The sequence below is a fragment of the Meles meles genome, chromosome 4 (assembly GCF_922984935.1).
Source record: "Meles meles chromosome 4, mMelMel3.1 paternal haplotype, whole genome shotgun sequence".
Classification (NCBI taxonomy): domain Eukaryota; kingdom Metazoa; phylum Chordata; class Mammalia; order Carnivora; family Mustelidae; genus Meles; species Meles meles.
In genome coordinates, this window is record NC_060069.1 from 129,993,357 (window position 1) to 130,006,085 (window position 12,729).

The following is a 12,729-nucleotide window of genomic DNA, read 5'->3' on the forward strand; positions in this document are numbered from 1 at the left end:
TCCCTGTGCTTCCTTATCCTGGTGTTCCCCCAGTGTACCAGTTAAACTTCCCCTGATTTCTCCTGGTCAGTACTAGGATCCGGCAACTCACGATGGAGAAAGCTTCATTGGAATTAATGCATTGAACACAGTCATGACACTATTCATTGTGTGGCTGAGTTAGTTACTGGTGCAGACAGAGGGTTAAAAATATAGCACCTTGGGGGCGCCTGGGTGGCTCAGTGGGTTAAGCCTCTCTGCCCTCAGCTCAGGTCAAGATCTCAGGGGCCTGGAATCAAGCCCCGCATCCGGTTCTCTGCTCATCAGGGAGCCTGCTTCCCCTTCTCTCTCTCTGCCTGCCTCTCTGCCTACTTGTGATCTGTCTCTCTCTGTCAAATAAATAAATAAAATCTTAAAAAAAATATATAGCACCTTGTACAAGCTAGAACTTCACTTGCTTCTTACATGTCTAAAGTAGAAAGTAAGGTTTCTTCCATTTCATTATTGTGTCTTCTCAAGGCTGTCGCAGTCCAATCAGGATTGAGACGGGGCTTACCACCATGCAAGCATTTTTAACCTCCTACAAAAAGGAATGAGAAACTAAAGTGTTTTAAAAGATGTCCTTTTCTGGAAGTGGTATATATTGTAATGTCATATTGGAGAGAACTCAGTCACACGGCCACACCTGGACACAGCACAATTTGAGGATTACTGTCTGTAGCTTGGGATGAAAATAGGGGGATGGGTTCTGCTCTTAAAAAGGAAAAAAAAAAAAAAAAAGGAGGAGAAAGTAGAACCTGGAAACTGTCATACCTTTCAATTTTAGGCCTGTGATCTTATACTACATCCTGATGCTTTCCTCTTCCTCATCTTTTCATTCCCTTTGGTTAAGGCTGTTTATGTATTCATTGTGCCTCTTTCGGAGGACATGGAGGGCACACGGCACTAGGCTGTAGTTGGATATTAAATGATACTACTTTAAGCACTAAATTGAAAGTCATTTAATTTACAAAAATGTGCTTTACCTAAATGTTTAAAGACCATATGTGTGGTCTTAGGGAAGTATGCCGTGTGTGCTTCATTAATTAGCTTTCTAATTCACCAAATGATTACTCTGTGCCTTCTACATGAATAGAGTGTCGTATTTTAGAGATGCAAGGAATTTGAACACAAAGAAACTTTCCTCAATTAATTTATAAACCACCTGAGGATACTCAATGAAAAATCACCAAACAGAGCAGTGATACAAGACCTGTCATAGGAAGAAGAGATGAGGGTTTGTTTGTTGTTGCTTTGCTTTGTTTGGGGCTACATAGTGTGTATTTGATGGATCCTCTCTCATCACATGCCTTTTCCAAAAATTTCTTTCTTGAATTAGTGTTTCTATTCCCTGTAATTTATGGAATATCCCATTGTAAACTTATATAATTATTATGTTAGGAAATAAAGGTAATGCTACCCTCTATTCAGGGCTGTTCATCTAAATTATATTATATAACCTTTGTTCTTTGAATCTGTTGATCATGAAAATGGCATAATTATAAAGTTTATAATGTCATAATATTTTTTCTCCTCTTTAATGAGATAGAAAGAATGACTCCCAAAGTTTAATGTTTCTAATCAAGTGAGAAGTTTGCTGAACATATGTATTTAAAGACTCTGTGGAGAGATTCTGACTCCATAGGCCTTGTATAAAGGCCAGAAACAGTCATTTTCCACAAGCACCCTATTGATTATGTGGCTGCTCTTCTCCCTACTCCTAAGAATGCTTGGTTTAAAGAACACACTGTGGGAAGTTTATATGAATAGATGCCACTGCTAATAAACTTTCTTTGCGGAGTTTAAACATCTTTCTTATGAAATTGTTTCTGCCACTGTGATTGTCTCTTGCAAGAGAAGGCAGTTATTCCCATTGGCCATATCAAGACAAAAATCAATGTATTTAAAATGCTTACATCTTAATGAAAATGCAGTCTCACATAAGAGGTGTGATTGTTGTGGTTTCTTTATATCTTTACTTATTTTTAGTGAGAAGCGACGTTAAGATGGGACAAACTGATATTTTATACCTATTATTATGATATAGGTGGTATTAGTTATCTCATCTTTCCTGATTACGTGTTTTGCCTCATTCTTTCTGGATTACAATTTATGTCTGAGGTTAAGAAAAAAAAGCAAGAAAGCAAGAAAAAAAAAGGAAGGGACAAATGAATGAACAAAGGAACAAAGGAAGGGGAAAGAAAGGAAATAAAAAAATAAAAAAATAAAAGAATGACCTTGAAATACAATAGTACTTTATCTTGAGAACCATATGAAAGACTCCATAGTGTAGCTAGGTCCCTACAAATGATAATAAGCAAAAACATCACTGGTACTTTTAGCCTCCTCCCTCCCCTCCCAACTCTGGCTGTTATCACTGGAAAACACCAGTGTGCCGTTTTTTAGTGATTGTTAACATGGTTTGGAAGATATCCTATTAAAATTGAAATAGGAGGGGCGCCTGGGTGGCTCAGTGGGTTAAAGCCTCTGCCTTCGGCTCAGTTCATGATCCCAGGGTTCTGGGATCGAGCCCCGCATCAGGCTCTCTGCTCAGCTGGGAGCCTGCTTCCCTTCCTCTCTCTCTGGCTGCCTCTCTGCCTACCTGTGATCTCTGTCTGTCAAATAAATGAATAAAATCTTAAAAAAAAATAAAATTGAAATATGAGTACCACCCTCATTTTCATTTAAAAAGTATGATTTTTCAAAAATTTGAAAAATTTTATTCAGGAACACATTGTTCTTGACTCTCCAGACCTGCCTCTGCATTTTCCCAAAGCATAGTTGGTCTAATTTTAACCTTTAATTTCATTGAGTAGATAATCATCTTACAACCACGAATACCATGCCGATTTCTTGCCAGCTCTTCCCACCTTTAACACCACCATTATTGATGTTTATTGATTTGAGACTCCTGCGTCACACTACTTAATTTCAAACACAGCAGAATATTTTGGGATTTTTATAATAAGGATCCCATTGATTTCTTGTCTTGCCAGTTTTAATCAGATTTGGGAAAAGAGATGATTATGTCAAGGCTGTTTACTCATCTATTGGTTAAAACTGTTATAAGTGCAGTCACTAGAAGGCACGTCATTTGAATAAAGTGCCTAAGTCTTGAAGTGATCAATTATACATGCTGGATATTAACATATTATTTACTTTAAACATCAGAAAGAATGTGTGCTTTCAAGATACAGCATATATCTCACATGACTAAATACAAAGGGTATTAGTTTAAGTATATAATTATATCTTTATTTTACATCTTTGCTGGTCAGACTTCCACATCAAAATGCCGAATAAGAGTCTGAAACTCATGGGGCCTTGGTATGGGTTTCTGCTTTGGTGATGAACCAAATAGTCAAGTACATCGTTTCAAACTTTACTCTTTAAAGGCAGGCTTTTGAAAGACGAGTACTTGCGCTGCTGTTTTGTGGTACAACAGTGACAACCAGTGGCCGCTGGATCTCATTGACAATTTATTTCGGCTGACATTTATAGCTGATACTGGGCCTGCATCTCGCTTTAATATCTAGCGCTCAGAAATAACTTGCTTCTTGCTGATCTTCATTTTATTTTATCTTTTACTAAAAATAGGCACATATCCACCAAGTGTCTATTTCAGAAATGCTTTACTAACTAAGCACCTGAAATGTCGTTTAAAATGTTTTACTCAGAGGTCACCACAAATGCAGATATGGGAGGTGACTGGAAGATTCTTAATGGGTTCATCCTATGTGATATGTAAACCAGATTCCTTATTATTGCTATTATTTTCTCTTACCTATAAAGGAAAGGAAGGAACTGCTAGGTAAATGTGAAAAACAGGTCAAAACACTCTGTGGGCACACAGTTGGGGATTGTATAATTATTCACTACCTGAACATCCCAGATTGGTCTCATCTTCCCTTCCTAAAAGGTCCATTATTTCTTTCAAATGGAGAACTTAATGGAGTAAAGCTTTGCTAGATGTAATGAGCTGAGTAATGTGGAGTTCAACTTTGGATTATGGACTTTTGGAGACTCCAGGCAGTTAATACTAATGATTTAATCCCTGTATTTATTTTAAATTTCTTTGAACAGATCTGTTTATATATTCTAGAAGCTCTCTCTCCCAGACATGGCAATCTAGAAATACCCCCTTTTCCCCTTAGCATCTATGACATTATCACTCTGTCTCAGTCTTCTCTCTCTCTCTCTCTTTTAGCATAGCTCCAAACCTTCATTTCCTCCTCACTGGCACAGCCTTAAGAGTGCTTATGGCAAATTTGCTTCTGTAATCATAACTTGAACCCATCTGGGGATGAGATTGGCTACAAGCTTAGTATTTCCACTTAACATATTCATGATTAGCATGCACAGAAGGAGTAGAATTAGGATGAATGTTTTTGGAACAGTACAGATAAATCCTCATAAATGTAGTACAACAGCTCTGGAAACGCACAGTGCGGAAATGTAATGAAGCTGAACTCTATAGAGAGTTTGGTATTCTCAGTACCATGCCTCTCCTAATGAACTCATTTAGATTAGAAAATGGATTTAATATTTTATTGGAATTAACCTGAGCCAGTAAAGAGGATTACAATTTCTTTCCATAAATATAGTGATATTACAGGGTGAGGTAGCATGTTACATGAATATTAAGCACTTTATGAACATTGTCATGAAGCCAAAAGGTGTAAGGTGATTATATTTTAATATAGTGGTACTGTTCTTACAATAATTAAATTTGAATAGCAGTAAAAGGATATTTTAAAAAGATTTAAATCAAAATTTTGTTGCATTTTCAGAGCTGAAATGCCATGTGATTAAAGTTAAACCCAGGATAGAACATTTAAGTGATCAGCCTCAGCAGAAGCTGTATTTTCCCAAGTGGGAAATAAACAACAAAGGAACTTGGTGCTGGGGGCGGGGGGGGGAAGGGTAACACTCAGATTCTGAGTTTGGCAAAAGAGAAGAATTATTTACTCACCTGTGACTACTTTGGTAGAGAAGGTAAACAAAAATAGAACTCTATTGCATTACCGGCTAGGTTCTTTTTTCCTTTTCTGTTACCTTTCCTTTCATTCCCAAACTCACCCAGGTCATTTTGTGTGTGTGTATGTGTGTGTGTGTGTATAAAATTCATATAAGAGGCATGTACAGCCTGTCAAGGAAGAAATTTATGAGAAATCAAAAGACATGTACTCTTTCGCCTCTCCTAACACCCCCTCGCCATAGCTATGTCTACCATTAATTTTTGTAAATCTGGGTGATATATTATAGGCAAGGGAGCTAATATCACACTTTTGTAATCTTAAGGAAAGGAAAAAAAAAACCTGTAACGTGAATCTGATCCAGCCTTAAACAAAGGGCAAGCTTTGGCCCTGGAGTGCCATTTCTACCCATTTTGTAAAGTCAGCTACTGTGCATATGTGCACCCGAGCGTTCACTGATTTTACAGGATAAGGCGCAGTGAGCACTGTGTGCTGGAGGCCGAGGTTAGGTCTTGAGGCTGTGCAGAAATCTTCTGATTAAAGCTGAACACACGCTGTAAAGTTGCTCAGGCATGTACACGGAATAAGTTTAAGAAAAGCTTCTCACCTCCTCCTTCGTTCCACCTTTTTTCAAACTTTTTTGCTTTAGCTGGGGAAAGTCACGTTAAGTGTGGGTTTCAGATTTCTCCAGCCCATATATGTGGAGAGTTCCACAGTTGATGCTCTTTTAAGCTTCAGTCACACCGGGGCTTTGAGATAATGCTATTAAACTGGAGTAAAGAAAATCCAGCTGCTTGCTGAATATGCAGGGTGGGGGGAGGAAATCAGGCCCCAGACAAGAGTCAGCAGCAGTGCGGAGCAGCTGGTGAAATTCTGTGGCTGGAAGGCTGCGGCGACCTCCTGGCAGGTGAGGGGAAGCCCTTCAGAGGGAATGCGCCCTGCTGGAGCACAGATGAAGGAGACAGGAAACATGCTGAGGGGGTGCCACCAGGAACCCAAGGAGGAGAAAAGGAGGGAGGCGAGGACTTGGGACAGAGAAGGAGAAATTGCCAGGAGTTTGAAATTTGCTGGTCTCACAAAAATCAGGATGAGTCACTTGGCTCTACTTTATTATTTTACTATTTGATAGGGCAAAACATTGAGTTTAAGATTTTTACCATATTTAGCCCAGGTACTCATCTCCCTGGGGTGTTAGGGCTAGGGTAGATGGGGGTGGATGGGCAATTATTAATGCTGCTACAGAAGTAAACAGAGAGATACCCAGAGAATCTTTAACTTTTACATTCCCTAAAAGGATCTGGCAGCAAGACATAGTAGGCTTTTAAATCAGGCAAATTAGCTCAGAAAAGGATTTTCTAAATTTCCTTATCGACGACTTTAATATATCAATGATTAGTCTGGCTGACTTAGTTCAGAGAGCTCTCTTGGTGTGAAGAGAATATACTCTGGGTCTACAACTTTCTATTTTCTGGTAAGATAAGATACAGGAGAGATAAATAATCTCCCAGAAATTTTCATACCCCTGCAAATGAGTTAAGAAGCTGGAAGAGTATCCCCACTTTCTCCTCTTTCGGTTTATGTCAAATAGCAGACATTATATTAAGTAAGGTGCAGCCTCTACCCAGGATGCCTTTTTGGATTCCAGAAGTTGATTTGTAGGCTATGTTCTAGCCTATGAGTCAGCTTCCACAAAGGAAACTTGACAGTTAATGGTAAACAGACCATGTGGTAGATGGTAGAGGAGTAAGTAGCTACTAGATAACCTTAGGACATTGCCCTAGAACTAGAGGAAAGAGAGATGACAGTGCTTGAAGACACTGTCCCTTCTTTTTATGCCAAGTTCATTTCCATCACTCACCATACTTACTCAACCTATAGTGGGTTTAACTGGCGACCCTCTTTCGTGAAGAATAGGTTCAAGTTCTAACCCGGGACACCAGAGAGTGTGACCTTATTTGGAATAGAGACTTTGCAGATGTAATTAAGACTTTTGAAATGAGATAATCCTGGTTTAGGGTGGGCCTTAAATCCAATCACTGTTATTTTTTATAAGAGAATGGAGAGGTAGGGATTTGAGAAACACAGATACTGAGACACTGGGAAGAAGACCACGTGAAGAGGGTGGAAGAGATTGAAGTTAATCTAAATTTAAAGAAACCAAGGAATACCAGGAGAATACTGTGAAATTGGTTTATCTATTTATTTCAGAAACTTAATATTTTAAACCTTTTGTAGAGAGAGAGTATTTAAACAAATTCTAAAGTACACAGAATAATAATAGAGTGAATGTCCATATCCACAATCCACCATTCCAGACTTTAGAATTTTGTATTCCACCAATCTTGTTTCACATATAACCCTTGTAATATACAATCCTTGTATCGTATAAGGTTGATTTCTCACTTCCTTATTTTTGTGCTTTTGCCTCTGCGCTGTCATCTCCAAGATAATAGTGCCTGGGAATTTAGAATTTGCTGAATGGCTCTTGAACAATTATTGATAGATGTGAGGTGTGTAAGTATAGCTCCTATGTATTGGGTCTGGAAATCTCAAAGGTTTAATTTGTACTCCTGGCCTCCACTGCAGGGTCATGTTAAAGCTACCTTCTGCAGGATATTCTGTGAAATCCCCCCTGTACTCCTCACTCTAGTTCTGCTTTCTCTGGCTAGCAGTGCTTACTCAATGAAAGGGGACCATAAATCCTTGTAACTAGGTCTGCTTTTGGGAAGTTTGACCTAATACCCTCACCAACTAAGACTCTACTGTATTGGGGCGCCTGGGTGGCTCAGTGGGTTAAGCCGCTGCCTTCGGCTCAGGTCATGATCTCAGGGTCCTGGAATCGAGTTCCGCATCGGGCTCTCTGCTCAGCGGAGAGCCTGCTTCCCTTCCTCTCTCTCTGCCTGCCTCTCTTGTGATTTCTCTCTGTCAAATAAATAAAATCTTAAAAAAAAAAAAAGACTCTACTGTATTATCTTGAAATAACCCCCAACGTTATGGCATTTCAACTATAGTTCAGCACGTATCTCAAAAAATTAAGGACTCAAGAAATGCATCACCAGTATCGCACCTAAATGTGATGATTAAAATTCCTTTATACCTGAGATACCAGTCATTATTGTAACTTACAATTGCCTCATAAATATAATTGTTTGTTTGGGTCACTTGATATGCAAGCAAGTGTTTCACAGTGCATTTGATTTGAAATGTCTTCTTAATTTCTTAATATAGAGGTTTGTTCTCCATCTTTTCTTTCTTTGATGTTCATGAATTTAAAACAATTGTCACTTTTCTTTAGCATTTCTCACAGTCTGGGTTTCACTGATTGAATCTTCATGATGTCTTTTAGCATATTTGTCTAGCCCTCGTATATTGTGTGCACTGATAGTTGAATTTAAAAGTTTGATCAGGTTTAAGTGTGATTTTTTTGCTACATCTCCTCTGCTAGTAGTGATATGTCCTTTCATTAGGAAGCACATAATTTTGTTTCTCTGTTACTTAGTTGTCATTAATAATTAATATCTTTATTCATTAATATTTCAGGGACTAAAAACTGGTGATACTGTGATTCTTTTAATTTGTTTTTCATTTATTACCTGGGTTAATTCTAGAAAGACAAATACTTAGTTTGTTTATTTCGTTATTATTTGGTAAAATTCACATAGAGAATGCAGGATAAATGCTTATTCTTTTCTTTTTACCAGTTTTTAAAATAGTAGGTTAATTAGTTGACCAATTTTTTTTGTCTTTTAGTATAATTATGAATTCATCAGTTTAAATATATTTGATATGCTTCCTCCATTATAGTGATTACCCTTTTTGTCCATTCTCTGGCTGGGAGCCTTGTCAAGTTGACTTGTTACTCCTTTTGATATGACTAGAGTAGTCTTTGTCTTTGAGAGTTATGAACTTCCATGATCATCTTGTAAGTACTCATCTCCAAAGCTGGAATGGACATTTTTTTCCAAGAAATCCTTTAATTTACATGCAACTATAGGTCATTAATTTTAGGACTTATCAGTGAGTGCAGGTAGGATTACTTTTTTAAGGTGAAATAGAGCATGCATTCAATTGATTCTTTCCATTACAATTCAAAACTACTGAATTTTTATTTAACCAATTCTAATATTATTTTAGATCCCCTTTCTGCCATATAGAGAATGCCAATCCCTACCAGTGCTAGCAGTGATAGAATATTATCTGCTTTATCCCACAAAACATACAGAAATTTCCACCAATAATCATAATTTTCACCAACAGTATGATTATAGAAATCAGAATGTTTTTGTTTTAGTTAATTACTTTATTAAAGACCCATGAAGTATTTATTCTCTGGTTGGTTATGCCACCAGAAAGTTGCACAATTTTATTTGTCTATTGTTATTATACACACACGTGTGTGTGTGTGTATACATATAATTTTTCAGGATTAAATGTGTGTGTGTATGTGTGTGTTATGTGTTCAAAGTTACATAGCTCCTGTTCTTTTGCCCATGATCCTGAACCCTTGTTCTGCCTATTGGTAAACACTTTTTTTTTTTTTAATATTTTATTTATTTGACAGAAAGAAATCACAACTAGGCAGAGAGGCAGGCAGAGAGAGAGGAGGAAGCAGGCTCTCTGCTGAGCAGAGAGCCCAATGTGGGGCTCGATCCCAGAACTCTGGGATCATGACCTGAGCCGAAGGCAGAGGCTTTAACCCACTGAGCCACCCAGGCACCCTGGTAAACACTTTCTTAAAAAAATCTTGATCTTTTGTTTCATTGCTTGTTTGTCAAATATAAACATGTATATTCATATCCTTTCTTAGGTAAACTGTGATATACTCACTTATTCCTACTTTGCTTTTTTTCCCCAACTAATGATAAATGTAAGAAAATATTCTAGAATAATATACAGAAATTTCTTCATGTATTTTTAGAGTAGCAAAGTGTTCTACCTTGTGGTCCATATTTTAATTTATTAAACAAGCCCTATGTTGGTGGACATTTAGCCCTGTTTTTGCTAATATAAAAGAGTTCTTCAATAAATAACCTTGTCCATATTCCTTTTCATATCATTGCTAGTATATCTTTGGGATACATTTCTAGAGATGGGATTGTTGGGTTGAAGACCAAATGAATCTGTAATTTCAGTAGATAATATTAAATTTTTCTTTGTAACAATTATCCTGCTTTAGGCAGGTATGTTTTTGTCTACTTAAAAAAAATCTCTTCAAATGTCTTTATTTTAGGTCAAACGAGAGGTTTTATTTTGCTTTACTCTAAATAAATGAGTTATGCCTATTTGATATGTATTGATAAGATCAATATAATTAGTCTTACCTTTGTCTTTTTTTTTTCTTAAAGATTTTATTCATTTATTTGGCAGAGAGAGATCACAAGTAGGCAGAGAGGCAGGCAGAGAGAGAGAGAGAGGGAGAGAGGGAAGCAGGCTCCCTGCTGAGCAGAGAGCCCGATGCGGGACTCGATCCCAGGACCCTGAGATCATGACCTGAGCCGAAGGCAGCGGCTTAATCCACTGAGCCACCCAGGCGCCCCTTACCTTTGTCTTATTATGTTGTATGAATATGAATGAAACAGGATATCCAGTGCCTTTAGAACATAATAAAAAATTCCAACAAATATTTTCTCAGTTTTAATCATATTTTGGGAGTACACTTTTTAGGAATTTTTTGGAAAATAAGAGAATTTAACCAAATATTCTGTATATTAAAGCTAGTATAAATCTATAAATCTGCTTGCTACTATATTGCATAAAAGAGAGAAGGATGCTGTTGGGTGATTCATGTTTCATGAGAAGAAATTAGTGAACTTCCCTTATATACTATCAACCTACTATAGGTTAGGACTCTTCTCCCATCTGTTTCTCATATTTTCTGTTTCAAATTCTGCATGTAGCTGTGTCAAAAGCAGCAGTGGGAGTTTCACCTAGTTGCTGTATTTCATTGTGAGGCTGATTTTATGATTCATATTTCGGTCCAAAAGGATCCATATTGGATGAATCTCTAGGCTCAGATTATCTTTTGTCATCAAATACATTTACTACCTCATATGTATGACTTACCCCTTGCTGAATGTAATATTTGCTACAACTGGAGCTCTTACTTGGACTTGGTATTTGGAGCATGAGATTAGTTCTGCTCTGCAGTTCTAATTTGTGCTATCAAAAAAATTATTTGAATTCAATGTTTTAAAACAGTTGTTATTTTCATTGTATTATACAAAATTTGAAAAGAAAAACAGATTCTGTGTGTTTCTAGTATTTTCAGCAAATTTGATAATAGTACATGCATGCAGGTATAGAGCTTATATGAATTGGATATTTTCAATCCACTCTTCTCCCCATTTCATTGTGTTGTCTCACCTTTTAGGGAAACCAATACATGGACATTAAGTAAAACAAACACAAAACAAAACAAAAACAGTAAAAAAAATAGCTTTTAGTATAGGAAACGAATATAAGTTGGATTTAGCTGCCATTTACTAATTTTTGAAATTGTCTCTGAAACAGGGTAATGATTAAAAGTGACAGAAAATAAACATACTTTCTTTGGAAATCTTCTGCGCAAGGTAACTTCAATATTACTATTGGGTAAAGAAGGATTCTTTAATGAATGTGTTGAAATGATGCCTTTTCTGTTGACAAAATGGCCTCATGAATGTGCTAACAAAGGTGGAGTTTGATGTTAAGAATGAATAGAGAGTGGGAAAGTAAAGCAAAGGAGTACTGGATGGGTCGCTTAGCAGCCCACCTCAGTGGTTGATAAAAGAACTTGACTTTGCCAGAAGAGAGAAAGAGAGAGAGTGAGAGAGATCAATGAGGGCAGCTGTGTATATATTTGTAGTTCCTGATGTTTAGGTGAGAAGAGGGCGAAAGGTACTCATTGGTTTGCATGAACTCATTCATGAACATTCTGCTGAATAAATTAATAGACAAAGACACTAAGTTCCTTTTTTTCCCTACTTATTATTACTACCTAATAGAATTAGAATTAGAATCGCAGGGTAGCATAGAATCTTGGCCAAGAAGGGGATCTTCAAAGTTATATATGATCCCTGATAAAGTGGATGATTCTTCAGAGACCAGTCACTATCCTTTGGATCTTTGTGAATGTTAACAGGGGGGGCGAGCACAATGGTTTAAACATGGAGCATTTTGGTTTTTGATAGCTTTTAAGTGTTAGTTGCTTTTTCTTATATTTTCTTACATTCCCTGAACCTTCCCTATCTAAACTCTAGTCCTCCTTTCTAGAGAAATTCAGTGTAAGTTCCTTTTGGAAGACAGGCAAGTCCTTCAAATATCTGCAGATGAATATCAACTAAGTCTGAGAATTTTTTTTTTCCCCCTTCATTTTTCCTGGAAGTCAAGCATTCCTCAGGACAAACTCTACCTATATCAATACAAGCTTTAAAGATAATGGCATCCCAAACTGACATGATACTTAAGATGTAGAATAACACATGCAGCATTTGGTTAATATACTATATCTTTAAGTTTGGATACCTCATTTTCTTTAACCATTTGCTCTTTTAGTGCTAAGTCATATTGCTAATTCCTTTTATAAGATTAGTCAACAAAAACTTTTAAGCATTTTTCATATAAACTACTTTTTGTTAAGCTTTCCTAAGAATATAATTATAAAATTGATTCTTAGAACCTGCTTGCAGGGTATTCATTTTGGTTAAATTGATTTGTGTTAGTTTGGGCCCATCATTTACCCTGCCATTTTTATTTT

General features: G+C 36.9%; 1 pseudogene; it reads left to right on the forward strand.

The window, feature by feature from the left end:
* Positions 1-12,729, forward strand: part of LOC123940778 — a 112,053-nt pseudogene that overhangs the window by 14,635 nt on the left and 84,689 nt on the right.